Source organism: Schistocerca americana, chromosome 5 (assembly GCF_021461395.2).
Source record: "Schistocerca americana isolate TAMUIC-IGC-003095 chromosome 5, iqSchAmer2.1, whole genome shotgun sequence".
Classification (NCBI taxonomy): Eukaryota; Metazoa; Arthropoda; class Insecta; order Orthoptera; family Acrididae; genus Schistocerca; species Schistocerca americana.
The window spans coordinates 632,333,894-632,351,373 of NC_060123.1; positions in this window are offsets into that span (position 1 = coordinate 632,333,894).

Consider the following 17,480-nt stretch of genomic DNA (forward strand, 5'->3'; position numbering starts at 1 on the left):
CGAAACAGCGTAATCGGACATACAGCTACTAAAAATCTAAAAATATTTTCAATCATATTTAAAGAAGCCCCCATGCAAGTGTCATTTCTGCTCGTCTCGTTGCGTAATTCTTTCAGTTACCCTTCTATACTGTACTATAAGAGCTCTTTCTATGCATAGTCTGAGTTTCACTGAGTTACGTTATATGGAAGAAGCACAAGTTGCGAGAACTACTTTTGACCCTAAGTTTTGCACACCGGTGTTTTTTGTTCTCTAAGACGCAGTGCGACAGTATCCAGTGCTGTCATGTCAAGGACCACGGAAACACCTTACGAACCGTTGCCTTCGGTCTTCTATATCCCATGGGCGTACAGTGTGATTACAGTTTCGCAAGAAATTTTTTTACGGAATCCATGTTTAACTCCTCTAAGGGAGCTTCTCAGACTCCAAAACGATCGTAGTACGTCAGCACAAAACTATTTTCCATAATTCTACAACAGATTGACGCAGTCATTAGGTGTATAATTACGTGCATATGTGCGCCGATCCTTATTCATGAGGCCACTGACCTGTTTACTAGGGCTTTGATACGTTCACTGCTCCATTGATCTACGATCATCAATGTTCGAGTGGGAGTAGGAACTTTCGCATAATCTCTATAGAATCGAACTGTTCTTTCATCGGGTTCCAGTCCTTTTCCTCTACTGAAATTTCTAAGTAGCATTTCTGCTACGCAGTCAGTCTGCATACCTGATACTTACGTGTAGGCGCGATAACTGAAAGGAGGGACCGTGTTAGCGAATTTTGCAAATAAATTATTTAGGAAGACTGAATTTAATGTTTACGTCCTCTACAGTTATCTTGCGTTTCGGTGGATGTTTCATGACTCAGCAGCTCAGCAGACAGTTTTGATCCATTTACATTCTTTATCTAAAAACAGAACACAAATACAAGAAAAAGAAACAACGCACTACGTGGAATTATCCGAATGGGACTTAAATCGGTAGATACGACGTACATGTACAAACAAACAAATGATTACAGTTTCAGAACAGTTATACCACTTATTGAAGAGAAATAGCTGCACAAATTAAGCATGTCAGTAACGTCTTTATCCACATCTGGCTCTTATTGAAGCAGTTATTGGGCTTTCCACTGATTGGCAGACTGGGTGGAAGTCCTCGTGAGGGATACCGTGTCGAATTCTGTCCAATAGGAGGCTTAGATCTTCATAATGTCCATCTGGTTGGAGGACCTTGCCCATAATGCTCCAAACGTTCTCATTTCGTGATAGATCCGGTGACCTTGCTGGCCAAGATAGGGTTTGACACGCACGAAGACGAGCTGTAGAAACCCTCATCGATTGTTGGGAGGGCATCGGCTTGCTGAAATATAAGCCGGGATGGCTTGCAGTGAAGGGCAACAAAACGGGGAGTAGACTATCGTCGACGTGCTACGGTGTTGTAATGGTACCGCCGGACGGTGTGGCCGGGCGGTTCTAGGCGCTTCAGTCTGGAACCGCGCGACCGCTACGGTTGCAGGTTCGAATCCTGCCTCGGGCATGGGCGTGTGTGATGTCCTTAGGTTAGTTAGGTTTAAGTAGTTCTAAGTTCTAGGGGACTGATGACCTCAGATGTAAAGTCCCATAGTGCTCAGAGCCATTTGAACCATTTGTAAGGGTGCCGCGCTTTGACAACTGAATGGGTCCTGCTACGAAATAGAATGGCACAACAATCCGTCACTCCTGGTTGTCAGGCAATATGGTGGGCGACAATAAGGTTGGTACCCCAGAGCTGTATAGGGTTTCTCCAAACACATGTGCGCTGGTGATCGGGGCTCAGTCTGAAGCAGGGCTCATGACAGAAGACAGTTCTATTCCAGTCAATGAGATTCCAGGCCGAATGTACCCGATACCACTGCAAACTGGGCAGAGACGTCAACTGTAGACGGCGCGAGGGACGTCAAGAGCTCAGCTCCGTTTCTGTGAGCCGCTTATTAAAGGTTAGTGTGGTCAGTGAAGCATCAGATATACGTGACATCGATGATAATCGCGAACCCGGGGCTCTCCGAGTTTCTGTGACGACTCCTCTGTCCTCACGTTGTGTCATCCCTCTAGGCCAACCGCTTCCTTCTTAACGCTGTGTTTGGCCATGGTTCACCCATCCTTGCCAACATCTTCGAACAGTAGTATCGCTGCTATTCGAATGTCGAACCATTCGCCGATTACTCTAAACGGCTTCTTTGAGCCCAACTGTATGTCCTCTCTCAAACAGTGGAGTTTATTTCGTCAAAGTGGGTGTGAAAGTCTTATTTTCGAATTCACCAAAAAATTCCTGTACAGCTCTCATTACGATCTTTTGTGTTTTTTTTCAGCTCCTGTTTGTCAACGACGTGTTGAGTTCTCTTAACTCTATGATGAAGCACTCTATTTCCACAGAAAGTTTCTTACATGGCTGTTTAATCATGGTCGGCCTGTCTTGTTTTTCAAAACTTTTATCGTCACTTACAGGGAGCTGTAACATCGCCCGACAAACTATCGGTCAACCCGCAGGAGAAATCACGCTAAAGTGGTGTAACACGCAGCGTCTGTCCTCAGTTCGGCCAGGAAAAGAACTGAGACATTTCTGCGGGTATCGCACATCCAGCAGAAGCCTCTCATTGATGATAAGATCCTGCAGGGCTACCAAATCTCTGAAGTATTGATAGCTATATTTAACTCGTGGTTGCACTCCCATGAGTTAAAATTAAGTAATTTAGTGGGCCAGTGGGGGTGCGGTAGGGTGTCGGAATGCTTATCTAACAAGGATAGTGCGCGTGCAGCACCTCAACACGAACGTTGTCAATTTCGAATACGGGAGTTTCGTCATCATACCTCATTATGGAAAGGTACGACAAAGAGCAAGAAGCAACATAATGATCCATTGCCATTATTGTGGTCACCTGCTATGGTCGACTTCAACTTGCAATAACACGTGCACCTAGTCCTTGTCCAGCTGTAACCTCTGATACGTCTCCAGGGAAACAAGTTACGTATGTAGCTTTTCCAGTATTTTCGTAGTAGTATATATTGCTTTAAATTCGAGCATTGTTTTGTACTTAACGCCTTTTTCTCTCGATTTTTAAGTGTATATTTATGGAGTCAGTAGTACGGTAGTTGCCCATTTGTTTGTTTTAAAGGCAAGTAATCGTTCGATTCTGCCTAGTTAACCACTTAGTCCGAATCCAGCTGTTGCCTGTATCACATTGCCAGGGCTGCAGCTTAAGTACTCGTATTTAGTTTTTCCTGTATGGTACTTAATTGCATATATAGCTTAAATTACGTGCTTGTTCTTGTATGTTAGAGGATTAATCTCTCTCTTTCTAGCTATAAATTCAGGCAGTCTGTAGCTCAGTTGTCATTTCTTGTGAAGAGACAGCTACACAGTTCATTAAGATACCAGCGTCCATTGGTGACACGTCAGCAGGGTAACAAGCTTCATATATAGTAGGTTTCGCTTATTTTGCCCACGGGTTCAGCTGCCGAGGCACATCCTACTGTTCCCCACGCATTGGATCACACCAGGGTGACTGGCGGAACGTAACACGTTCATATACAAAGGGAATGCAGGCAGCAACGTAGAATTTATTTTAAGAAATCTAGTTATTGGGATCGGCAATGCCGTAAGAGAAATCAACAACAGTGAAAGTTTCAATCACAGGGTGGATCTTACGGGCAGAAGTTAAACGGCGCAGGGGGCGGGGTGTGCACTGTGTCACCCTCCCAGTAAGAGTCAGCACATATAAGAAAAGAGTGGACGACATTTTTGTGAACGGCTATGTCGTGGATGAATGACACAAAATTTTGTTGGATACCGATTCCCATGTATCCGTTGCATGTAAGCGAGTATTTGGGGAAAATACGCTGGACGTTAAGTGGCGTTGATGGAGGACTTGTAAATTTGCTCGGTTCTGGAGTGTTAAAGTTCCGAGTGGGGGAGGCTAATTTCCAAGTGAATGCAGAAGTTCTTCCCGTGATTAGCGGTAGGTACGACATTATTCTCGGACCCGATTTCCTGGTTGCACATCGCGCCATAATTGACCGGTAACGGCATACGGTAGACCTGGATAGAAAATTGTTACAGCTAGTCTCTGCAGCCGGAAAATATCCACTCACGTGAGGTATGCTCAATGACCAGGTGAAACCAATCAACTGGCATACAACGTCCCTTAAGGTCAATTCGCGAGTTTGCACAACGAAAGGTACAGGAAACACAGTCTGGATTGATGTTGGTACTGATCTGCCTGTGGAGTCCTTTTGTATCATCGAACTTTGACGGATAACGAAGCACTAGATGCAGTGAGTTGTTTCATTGGACGTAGCATGTACTACGTTCGGGAGGTAGACTGCACGATGGTAGTGCACATGGAACACAATTTTTCACACAATGATCCACGTCCTGCCTACGCATCATCCACCAATAATTATGAGCTATCCTTCTCTCCGTTGCTCTTTGACCCAGATGTCTCGCTGAAATCAAATCATGCGCTTGCCTCAACACTTCGTCACGCAAGTTCTTCGGTACCGCTATCAGTCGCCCATTTCGCATCGTTCGATACAATACTTCGTCCCTCGTGCAGAGACGCTGTTGTATAGAAGACCAGCAAGCCACGACAGTAGCTGAGACACTTGTCAGCGATTTGGTTTCTGACACCTTAAATCATAATCAGGGATCAGGGCACAAATTTTGTGTCGGAATTAATGCAGCAGCTATGCAGGCTGCTGCACGTTAAAAAATTACATACGAATGCTCTGCATCATCAAACTAACGGGTGCACGGAATGAGTCCACAGGAGAATTGCGAAATACATAAAGTCCCAGCATACAGATTGGGACGTCCTATTGGAATACGTCGTCGCCTTCATACAACACGAAAGTTCACCAAAGCACAGGTGTATCCCCGAATGAAGTACTTTTTGGGCGCAATGTGCTGTCACCCTTTGAGTTCTTCAAAGTCCCGCCCTAAGGAGGCAACTCGTCAGTGAAGGGTTTCCCTAGGAGAGTGAAAACTATCTGGCGGAAAGTACAAAAAATGAATAGGGAGGCTTTAGAGAAACAGGAAAGGGCACATGATGTGAAAGCAGTGTTACCCAAGTACCATGTGGGTCAGTGGGTTATGTTAGCGAATCCTTACGTGCCAAAGGCGAAAACAAAGCAGTTTGTGTCGCAGTATAATGGCCCTTGCCAGGTAATAGAGATGACATAATCGAGTACCGTTAAACTGCCTCGTGAGACCCCAGTGGGGAGGACGGTGGTGGTAGGGCGAGGAAGGGAGCAATGGTAGACGACGAAGAGGAAAAGGAAAAAGCAAAGTGAAGGAAACAGGATAATATGGTGAATCAGTGGCATATGATAAAACTTAGTGCAGCGATGCGGGACTCACATTAGGATTTTCTATCTCTGAAGAACGAACGTTTCTACCAGGAGCAGGTGAAGACGAAAGCAACATCCGGGAGCTGAATCAGTCCATGGAGGAGAGATGGTGGACAGGATCTTACCGTGTTGAGCCTGTTGTAATCCGGGTGTGTAAGCGAAGCAGTTATGGTACCTTCTGTGTCGTGATATGTGTTCTCCAAGCAGACGGACGTGATTATGTCGGATCGCCAGTGGACATTAAGTGTAAATTGCAGCATTTGGGCACTCAGGACCGAGATTCTAGACCGGAACAAAGTTTGGGCAATTGCACAGCACGATGAGTATCCAGTTAGGGTATAACGGTAGCAAGGAGAGTGTTGTTGTTGTTGTGGTCTTCAGTCCTGAGACTGGTTTGATGCAGCTCTCCATGCTACTCTATCCTATGCAAGCTTCTTTATCTCCCAGTACCTACTGCAGCCTACATCCTTCTGAATCTGCTTACTGTATTCATCTCTTGATCTTCCTCTACGATTTTTATCCTCCAAGCTGCCCTCCAATACTAAATTGGTGATCCCTCGATGTCTCAGAACATGTCCTACCAAACGATCCCTCCTTCTAGTCAAATTGTACCACAAACTCCTCTTCTCCCCAATTCTATTCAATACCTCCTCATTAGTTATGTGATCTACCCATCTAATCTTCAGCATTCTTCTGCAGCACCACATTTCGAAAGCTTCTATTCTCTTCTCGTCTAAAGTATTTATCGTCCACGTTTTACTTCCATACATGGCTACACTCCATACTAATACTTTCAGAAATGACTTCCTGACACTTAAATCAATACTCGATGTTAACAAATTTTTCTTCTTCAGAAACGCTTTCCTTGCCATTGCCAGTCTACATTTTATATCCTCTCTACTTCGGCCATCATCAGTTATTTTGCTCCCCAAATAGCAAAACTACTTTACTACTTTAAGCGTCCCATTTCCTAATCTAATTCCCTCAGCATCACCAGACTTAATTCGACTACATTCCATTATCCTCGTTTTGCTTTTGTTGATGTTTGTCTTATATCCTCCCTTCAAGACACTGTCCATTCCGTTCAACTGCTGTTCCAAGTCCTTTGCTGTCTCTGACAGAATTACAATGTCATCGGCGAACCTCATAGTTTTTATTTCTTCTCCACGGATTTTGATACCAACTCTGAAATTTTCTTTTGTTTCCTTTATTGCTTGCTAAATATACAGATTGAATAACATCGGGGATAGGCTACAACCCTGTCTCACTCCCTTCCCAACCACTGCTTCCCTTTCATACCCCTCGACTCTTATAACTGCCATCTACTTTGTGTGCAAATTGTAAATAGCTTTTCGCTCCCTGTATTTTACCCCTGCCACCTTCAGAATTTGAAAGAGAGTATTCCAGTTAACATTGTCAAAAGCTTTCTCTAAGTCTACAAATGCTAGAAACGTAGGTTTGCCTTTCCTTAATCATTCTTCTAAGATAAATCGTAGGGTCAGTATTGCCTCACGTGTTCCAACATTTCTACGGAATCCAAACTGATCTTCCCCAAGGTCGGCTTCTATCAGTTTTTCCATTCGACTGTAAAGAATTTGCGTTAGTATTTTGCAGCTGTGACTTATTAAACTGGTGGTTCGGTAATTTTAACATCTGTCAACACCTGCTTTCTTTGGGATTGGAATTATTATATTCTTCTTGACGTCTGAGGGTATTTCGCCTGTCTCATTCATCTCGCTCACCAGATGGTAGAGTTTTGTCAGGACTGGCTCTCCCAAGGCTGTCAGTAGTTTTAATGCAATGTTGTCTGCCCCCGGGCCCTTGTTTCGACTCAGGTCTTTCAGTGCTCTGTCAAACTCTTCACGCAGTATCATATCTCCCATTTCATCTTCATCTACATCCTCTTCCATTTCCATAATATTGTCCTCAAGTACATCGCCCTTGTATAGACCCTCTATATACTCCTTCCACCTTTCTGCTTTCCCTTATTTGCTTAGAACTGGGTTTACATGAAAGCTCTTGATATTCATGCAAGTGGTTCTCCTTTCTCCAAAGGTCTCTTTAATTTTCCTGTACGCAGTATCTATCTTACCCCTAGTGAGATTAGCCTCTACATCCTTACATTTGTCCTCTAGCCATCCCTGCATAGCCATTTTGCACATCCTGTCGATATCATTTTTGAGACGTTTGTATTCCTTTTTGCCTGCTTCATTTACTGCATTTTTATATTTTCTCCTTTCATCAATCAAATTCAATATTTCATCTGTTACCCAAGGGTTTCTACTAGCCCTCGTCTTTTTACGTATTTGTTGCTCTGCTGCCTTCACTATTTCATCCCTCAAAGTTAGCCATTCTTCTTCTACTGTATTTCTTTTCCCCATTCCTGTCAATTGTTTCCTTATGCTCTCCCTGAAACTCTGTACAGCGTCTGGTTCTTTCAGTTTATCCAGGTCCCATCTCCTTAAATTCCCACCTTTTTGCAGTTTCTTCAGTTTTAATCTACAGTTCATAACCAATAGATTGTGGTCAGAGTCCACATCTGCCCCTGGAAATGTCTTACAATTTAAAATCTGGTTCCTAAGTCTCTGTCTTACCATTATATAACCTATCTGATACCTTTTAGTATCTCCAGGCTTCTTCCATGTATACAACCTTCTTTCAAGATTCTTAAACCAAGTGTTAGCTATGATTAAGTTATGCTCTGCGCAAAATTCTACCAGACGACTTCCTCTTTCATACCTTACCTTCAATCCATATTCACCTACTATGTTTCCTTCTCTCCCTTTTCCTACGCTTGAATTCCAGTCACCCATGACTACTAAATTTTCGTCTCCCTTCACTATCTGAATAATTTCTTTTATCTCGTCATGCATTTCATCAATTTCTTCATCCTCTGCAGAGCTAGTTGGCATATAAACTTGTACTACTGTAGTAGGCATGGGCTTTGTGTCTGTCTTGGCCACAATAATGCGTTCACTATGCTGTTTGTAGTAGCTAACCCACACTCCTATTTTTTTATTCATTATCAAACCTACTCCTGCATTACCCCTATTTGATTTTGTATTTATAACCCTGTATTCACCTGACCAAAAGTCTTGTTCCTCCTGCCACCGAACTTCACTAATTCCCACTATATCTAACTTTAACCTATCCATTTCCCTTTTTAAATTTTCTAACCTAACTGCTCGATTAAGGGATCTGACATTCCACGCTCCGAGTAGGAGAGTATCGCCTGTGAATAAGGCATTATGGAAGTATTTTTGGAGGAGGCGAAATACTCCCAGCGGTAAGGACAGCACTGGTTATATTCGGTGGCAGAGCGACAGTCATTATTTGTACATGTTACAAGCAGGGTGAGTTAGATGGCACACAAAGGTTGACTCTGCGAGGTCAAGGACTAATACTCAGTGGAACTTGTGAGATATTTGGACCCACTTTTCGCTTACCGGCTCCGACAATATGAACCATTGCCGTCAGTATGGTCCATTTCTTAATTTATGAACTGATAAGGCTTCCTCAGTTTTGTCACTCGAACACTTTTCGTTTCTTAATGATACCATTGACGAGGACTTGCTCACCTCTCTGGATCAGACAATCGCCACCCAGCATGGTCGTGTTACCATGTAACAAGTCTTAGGGCACGTTAAAAGCTACAGAAATAAGCAGCAGCAGCAACCGGTAGTCATTGGTTCATGAACATCAGCCGCTTGTGTATTACTTGTGGTTATAGGAGTTATATACTTCTTCTTCAAGAGAATGCCCAAACTCCACCCCTCACAAGCTTCAGGGTACAGGTTCGTGCCAATCTGAACGACATTAACCTGACAAGGCAGTGTTATGAGTGAACGATCATGAAGGCGAAAACCAAGCGTGCACAAGGACCATCAAGAACAGTGCTGTGTGGCACAATTAATAGTTAAAAACCACATTATATAGTTTCAATGGAAGCGATTATATCGGATCACCAATGAACAGTAAGGTTAAATGACAGCAATTTGTCACTCAGGAAAGTGATAAGGAGACCGGAAGAAAAAAGTTAAGTATTGGCAGAGGGTTCAAAACGATGTAAACAAAGTGAAAATAGATGTTGAGGCACAAACAGGGACGCATTCTTTCGATAGAAGGCAGAATGTAAATGGTCGCATGATTAGAGCAATTAAGTTACTAAAGGTAGGAGTTTTACAGTAATAAAGCTAGTTAAAATGTCAAGGAATATTGGGAAGCAAGTCGTATGTGTGTTACGGTCGGTTGCATGTATGATACTTGTGAAGCAAGTGGTTGGGCAGAATGCCGAGTTAAGCAACACGAAGAAGAACACTGTGTCACCGACCAGTGGAGGATATGACCAGAAGCAGCTCGCCAAATGCCAGAGTGTCAACATCGAGGACGCTAATCGGGTCAGTTATACCAGCCGAGCAACACCAGACTATTTCACCGACGTACCGGGGAGGAAGAACCACAAACATCAGTGGCACAAAAGCCGTATTTAAGGATAGACGGTCATGAGGCGTTGGTGTGATGTAGAACCTGTGTCACTCAGCACCGCCACCAGGTCGGAGTTGTTAATAAAATTGCAGTCACCGTAATAGTCACTGTCGTAATGCAAGTCGTCTTCCAGGAGGCTCCGGAGTGACGCTGCCGCTGCAGTCATCACTATAGTTAGACGTCATCAGGAGGCAGACGCCTGTAATGGGAGTCGTCATCTGGGGTGTGTTATGGTAATGCACTGTCGCCGTCGCACTGGGACGTGCCTCGGCAAACACAGTGACCGGGGTCAGAGCTGGGGCCCCGGCCCGCTGACGCCAGGCAGCCGCCGCCGGGAATGTTTGCCGCCGCAGTACGACCCAGCAAGGCCGTAACGCCACTGCCGAGGCAGGGATTTCAGTTACGCCAGCGCAGCTACGGTCGCAGCAGCGGACGCACATTTGAGCGTCCACTGGCCAACTTCGTGGCCGCTGAGAATATTACGAGTGGAAACAAACCTCGCCAGAAATGCCAACAACCAATGTATTGCAGTTGATTAATAAATTTGTCATTCTGTCACCAGGAGGCATCCGTGGACATACGGCCACCATCGTCTCACTCACTCCCAGCAGGGAACCCTCTTTTGAATCTGGCGGCGGGCAATGGAATCCCGTGGCTGTTTACAGAACTGATTAAAGAAATGTGTGGCCTATTAGGAGCTGTTCAAACGTTGTACCCCATACTTTTTCAATCTTTATGCACAGTCATTGTGGTAGTTGGACACCTGGTAACGCACTGGAACTCACTAGTGATTCCTTACGCTGATTTCATGCGATATTTTCATCTACCATAAAGCTACCATGTCAGCCAGTACACATCTGCCTGGTTTTGATTTAGCAATGATTGTTCCTTGGCCGTTAAACTTAGCAGTCACACCGTCAACATAAATTATCCGTGTATCTAGTTATGCTGGCCACTGATGCGGTATATGTAGGGCTCGTCCGTGGTGGCCGAGCGGTTCTAGGTGTTACAGTCTGGTACCGCGCGACCGCTACGGTCGCAGGTTCGAATCCTGCCTCGGGCATGGATGTGTGTGATGTCCTTAGGTTAGTTAGCGGACTGATGACCTTAGAAGTTAAGTCCCATAGTGCTCAGAGCCAACCAGCCATATGTAGGGCTCGTATAAACCTGTTCCGCATCAACTACGGCCTTAAGATGGCGCCTTGGAGCGCTGAAATTTGTCGCAACAAAATAAATATAATCATAAGGACGACTGTAGGAGTTTTATTTTCCCACATTATGCTGTTGGCACTTCTCTAATGACACTGTAATATTCCACACGTGCTTTCAAGGCGGCAGGTCCACCTCTCGTGATATATGGTGGTGAATTCCACACTACTTAAAGATGTCCGAATAGTTCTGCTCAGATACTGTATGGTAAACTAATGCACTGCGTTGCAGACAGCTATAACATCCTGGCTGTATAGATGACGTTGTCTCGCAGGAAGCCTCTAAGCTTGTCTACAGACATTAAAGGAGGTTCCAAAAAATTTGCCGTGACAAAAACTTGTGCCAGACTCTTCCTCCATTGGACTATGTGAGCATTATTCCTGCTTCGACTCGAACTGTAATGTTTCTGATGCTGTGCTGTCTAAACATCACCCTGTAAGGTTTGTGGAAATACGAGTAGCATCAGAGTGAAAAAGGGTTTGTTGGGATCATAGCTTACCCTGCCACAGTGGACGTACAGTGTGTACCATATGAGTAGGTCTGGAGCCAGAGGAGTTCCGGGAACACTAGGTGGCACCAGATAAACAGTCATAAGTTCCAAAATACATTTACTATCGCTCCGCGCTGTGGTTCGATTCAGACAACTTCAGCGTGTCTGGGGTATCCAGCATCTGCCATATCTGTCAACCAGCAATGCTAACAAAGCGGTGTGTCGACCGAGTGGTGCTGCATGCCACAACTGCCTCTACCAGCAATGGCTCCAGTCCCAGCGGCCAGATACGCCCGTGAGTGTGTTGGCGTGATTCATGCCTTCAGCGCTGTTCGACAGACGGCGGGCGGGTGATGTGACGTCCATGACCCACTGCGCCACGATGACGGACAGCAAGCTGCTTCCCAGGGCCAGTGCTGGCCTGGAGAAACGTCGGCCCCAGCTCCTTTTGGTTTCAAGGTGGACTTCCCTGTCGTAGAGTCGAATTGTCGTCCCTGAACACCAATCCAGTTGGCTCCCTGAGTATCACAGCCCCGTGGATGTAGAGCTGTTTACTAACTCAGATGCAAAAAGGCTAGATATTTATACACTTTCAGGCTGTGCTTGCTTGAACTTAACTGTGATCTGTGTCACGTATGCTAAATACTTCCGCGGCTGCCAGTATGGGAAGGATTCCGCTTCCTTTCGCTTGGGTACTCTGCGTCAGCTGTTATCACACCTCACCAGACTGGGTCGCCTCTCATCGCTGCGACAACTGCGATGTATTTCGTGAGCCATAACATCAGAACTTGCCTACGGCTGGTGCTACTTACTAGACTGCGTGCTTGTGAACATATGTGGTTGTTGCACTACATTGAACTTTTTTAACAGTACACAATACCTTGTGTCGCCTTGACATACATTATTTTCATGTAAAACTAGAGTGATAAATTCTCTGTACACTCTGGTCAGGTTCTTCCTCGAAATTACTGTTATAATTGCTTTCTCTTATGCACTACTTATCCTTAGGTACATCAGTTACTTCGTTTCTCAGCTTATAGTTATAGCTCCCTCTACTGTCTCGTAGGCTGTGGAAATCCAGTCCATCAGGACATGAACTGTGGACGGTGCTGTACTTCGTCTTATGCTTCACTTTTTATATATGTAAACAACGACATAGCGTTGCAGATCAAGTGTAGCTGCAGCACCTCATATAACTATAGTCAATGTTGTTTACCTTTGGTCGGTTTCCCCCTGTACTGATCCATATACAACATCAATGTGTCCATGATGACATGGCTCTCCTGCTCATTAATGGATCTCTCTATGGACCAAATTATCACTTGTCCTAAAATCTTGTTCAGTACAGTCAGATTCACGTCTGGCAAAACCTCCATAAACTCATCTGGGCAGTACTATAGCGACTGCGAAATGCTCAAATGGATTATTCTTGAAATTGTCGCAGGTGGACGGAAACTTGGCCCTACTACTTCAAATAATGTACTGTTTGAAGTGTTGGCAGAAGAGCCAACACTGTGTTGCTAGAGGAGGCCGAAATACACGCGTTTAATTACACGCTGACTGGCGTGAGGTCTGGAACAGTTAAGGGAATTAATAGTAGCAATTAAAGTACGTAGTTGATACAATACTTAACTTTAATCCACAATTGGTGTACATCGCTCTTGACGGTACATGTTATAATCTCAATTTCAAATGCTATGGCGCCTTGCTAGGTCGTAGCAAATGACTTAGCTGAAGGCTATGCTAACTATCGTCTCGGCAAATGAAAGCGTAGTTGTCAGTCATCCATCTCTGGCTAAGTCGGCTGTACAACTGGGCCGAGTGCTAGTAAGTCTCTCTAGACCTGCCGTGTGGCGGCGCTCGGTCTGCAATCACTGACAGTGGCGACACGCGGGTCCGACGTATACTAACGGACCGCGGCCGATTTAAAGGCTACCACCTAGCAAGTGTGGTGTCTGGCGGTGACACCACACTGTTCATTAATAATCCACTTTTATCTAGCTTAGTCATTACTGAACTCGTGAGTTTCTCCTGTTCGAAACAACACTTCCATCTACCTCAGTCCTTTTTGATGTCGTGAGTTCCTCCTGTTCGAAACAACTGGCTACAACTATCACTTTATCGAAGGTAGAGTACAACCAAACTGCGTCAACTTGTTGGTAGTACAACTCAGACCTAGTCACCTCTTTTTTTTTCAGATTTTCTGATTTATGACCTGGCAGTAACTTTACTGCGCAGGAGGTATGACTTACTCTCACTACCCTGTTTGGATAAACTGTATTTCACTTCCGTAAAACTTCTGCAGCTCCATTTCCTCCTTTTCCGCATGCCTGCCCTCTCATCTGCACTTTTACCCTGACAACATTCTTCTGTATTCTCCACTTAACGGGATATATGTGGACTACGTAACAATCGTACCATGATTGCTACAGCACTAATGGAAAGCAAATTAAAATGTACCCCTGTGCTCCATCATTCCTTCCTTGTCGAAGAGCACTCCACTTTCCAGGTGTTAATTCCACAACCCTTCTACTCCGATGACGACCATTAGCACATCTACGGTCCTCATTATCTTATCTCCTGACATATCTAATCTGAGGACAGGGGTAACCATTTCGTTCCCTTCCCCGAAATTACTCTGCTGCCCACAGCAGTTCATCTCTCTATATTTATAACTAACAAACACAGAGAGCAAATCTATTGTTATCTCCTGGGCCTTAGCGTGAATTGACTTCTTCTCACTGGTTCGACCAAACCGTCTCGCTCGTTCTCTTCAACCTTCTTTTTCACTTTCCTCTTCTGGCCTAACTGTATAATTCCTGTACTAACTTCTGGGCTGCCTCGAAACGGTTTCAAAGGTTTCACACACAACTTTCGACGCCGTTGGCAGCTCAGTATTGACATCCACTGGTGATGTTGTTTCCTGAACTTCATATGGCCCTTCATACTTCGGGGAAAAGAAATCGTCTTTTCCCTTCGAGTGTAAGAAGTCGACAACAACATTACCCATTGGCCACGCTTGTATTGCGGCATTCCTGCTGTACGGCTCACAGCTTTCTCTCGCGTTTCTAGATCCCTAATATTAGCCTTGTACACCCTGTTCCATATCCGTCATTACTCTCGCAGAACTCTTTAACAGATTCTCCTCTCTTACTAATATTGTTTTTCAACGTATTGAATGGCGATGGAATCTTACGATCATATACTACATTATAAGTTGACAATCCTGTGTTTACTTACTGCTTTCAGTTGTACGCTGAGACCACATACCCTAAATGACCATCCTACTTGGTATGGTGTGCGTTCACATGCTATCCTAGCATCTTCCCTATAGTTCTATGCACTTTTTCTATTCTTCCATTAGTTTGAGGCTGTAAAGAACTGGTCCTCAGTTTTTTCACACTCAAAAGTTTTCACATTCACTTGAAGAAATCCGACATAAAATTTGTTCCCAGATCTGCCGCCATCGTCTCACGTACCCTGAACTTCAGTTTACTAACACTTGTGTCATTGTTGCTGCATTTTGATTGGGCATCACAACCATTTGCACGTATCTCGAAAATAATACTCTATAATCATATGTGTTTATTCCCAACGGGTGCTCTGTTGAAAGGATCTAAAACATCCGTTATGAGCGTTGAAACGGTAGAATGCTTCAGATAACCTGTGAAATGTTACTCTCGTTTGACACAAATCCTTTCTCGGTGGACGCTGTACGCAATGTGGTATACATTGGCCCATATACTAGTTCCTAGCCTTCCACCAGTATCTCTCCAACACTCTCCTGTTGGCAGACTTGTATCTACAATGACCTGCTAACACGTGATCATGTGTCTCAAGTAATTCTCTATTTCTCAGCTTTGCCAGCACCACCACTCATGGTTCCTCTAAACAACAACGCATCCTTTGTCCAAAACTGTGATTTTTTACTGAAATCCTTACAGTCACTATCCGTCTTCTGTGATGTCTGCCATTCCTTTTAAGATCATTACCTCCTATTTATAACACGGCTGCTTTGCTACTGCTTTCCTACTAATTCTGTCTCTCTTCCCATATTTTCTTCCCAGGGTTATGTACTACCTCAAAATCAAACTCACTCAGTCCTGCTGCCAGTCATGTCAGCCTACTAGATGCATCCTTCAAACCTAGCAGCAATTTCAGTGCTACATGACTCAAAACTTTTTCCCATGGAAATAACACTTGACGTAGATAATTCCACAGAAAAGACTCAACACTTCTTTTTCCTGACATGGTGTCAGAAAAAGGTCCCTTGATGCATAAGCTACAAGTTCTTTATGCCTGCTATTTCTTGAGACAACACTCAACCTACTGCATGGTTGGATGCATTGCATGACAGAAGGATCTCCTTATTGAAATTTAGAAACACCAAGATCGGACTTGATATCAAATCTTCTGTCAGTCACCCAAAAGCACATTGACTACAGACTTACCAAACAAATTTTGAACTGTTATTTAGCAATTGTGTCAATGGTCTGGCAACATCTGCAAATCCTTTTATAAATCCCCTTTAATAATTTGTGACACCAAGACATGGTTGTGCACAGTTCTTTCACTGATTCAGGTACAGAAAATTCACGTGTGGCTTTAAAAAACCTCCAGTCTGCCATAACCCCCAACCTTACTAATTATGTGATCAAGCTATGTCAAGTCTTCCAACACAAAATTAACTTGCCTGTTCTTAATGTTAAATTCATCGCTCTGTCCCAGGGCTGCTTCCCTTAGGCAGTAAAAGTGTTGCTCCGTATCATTCACAAAGGTGATTATATTATTAAAATACACCGTGTATTGATGCCGTTTCAGACCTCTGATACCTCTGTCCACCAGCCTCTCAACTTCGAAGGCGCCTTTTTCAATCCGAAAGGCATTCTCCTGAACTAATTATGTCACCATAGTGAATAAAATTCTGTTTTTCATCAGTCTTACAGAGCGACTTTTAGCTGAGGGTAGTCATTGCCCTAAGGCCATCACTGAACAATACTTGCATTGGCCTAAATAGTCTGTGGCTTCCGTAGTGTTCGGAAAAAGGTAAGCATCCTTTATAGAGTTGGCATTCAGGTGTCAATAACCCCAATAAAACCTACATCTTTGTGATTGTCTACTGATTTCAGGGGCGCAACAGTTCTGCCCCCCTCCCACCCCCACCCCGCCTAATGGGCTACTACAATCCTTAATAGTTCCATCCTTCAGCTGCTGATTGATGAATTCCTCCAAAATCAGCTGCAAGTACTTCAGGACTCGGTATGTATTGTGGTAAACAGGTGATTCATTTTCTGTTGCTATTCGCTGCAGCTGAATATCCACCACTAGCAACGGTCCTCCTGAAAAAAAATCCCGAAGTTGCAATAGTAACTCTTCGATTTGTTACTTATCACTTCCCTCTAGGTGCTTCACTTTTCCTCACAATGCGCTTTCAATGACGATCGGAGAATGTCCATGGTTGTCACCCCTTGTGTCAAACTCTTCCTCCTCCATTACATGTAGATTTTCAATCAACAACCATTCTGTTAACTCGCTGCTAAAGTTATACACAAACCAATTTACCATTTTTTTTATTATTTTCTTCTTATACATGTACACTTCTTTCCACTAACAATCTTCCTCATACAACTCATCACCTAATTCTAGCAATTGTACGACACCCAGCATGCCTTCTGGTAAGTTAGACTCCACAGTAAACCAAAGTGCTTTCTTGATACCCTTAGATACACAATTGTGTGAGACGAAACTTATTGTGATTGTCTGCGATTCAAACCGTTTGTCATATTCGACAAACTCACCTTGAGACACTGCTACACAGACAGAGGTTTCACCCAACTGAAACATTTTTACGTCATGCTCCACCATGCATTGCCGAAGATAGATTTCAGCTCAATGATGATGCAACAA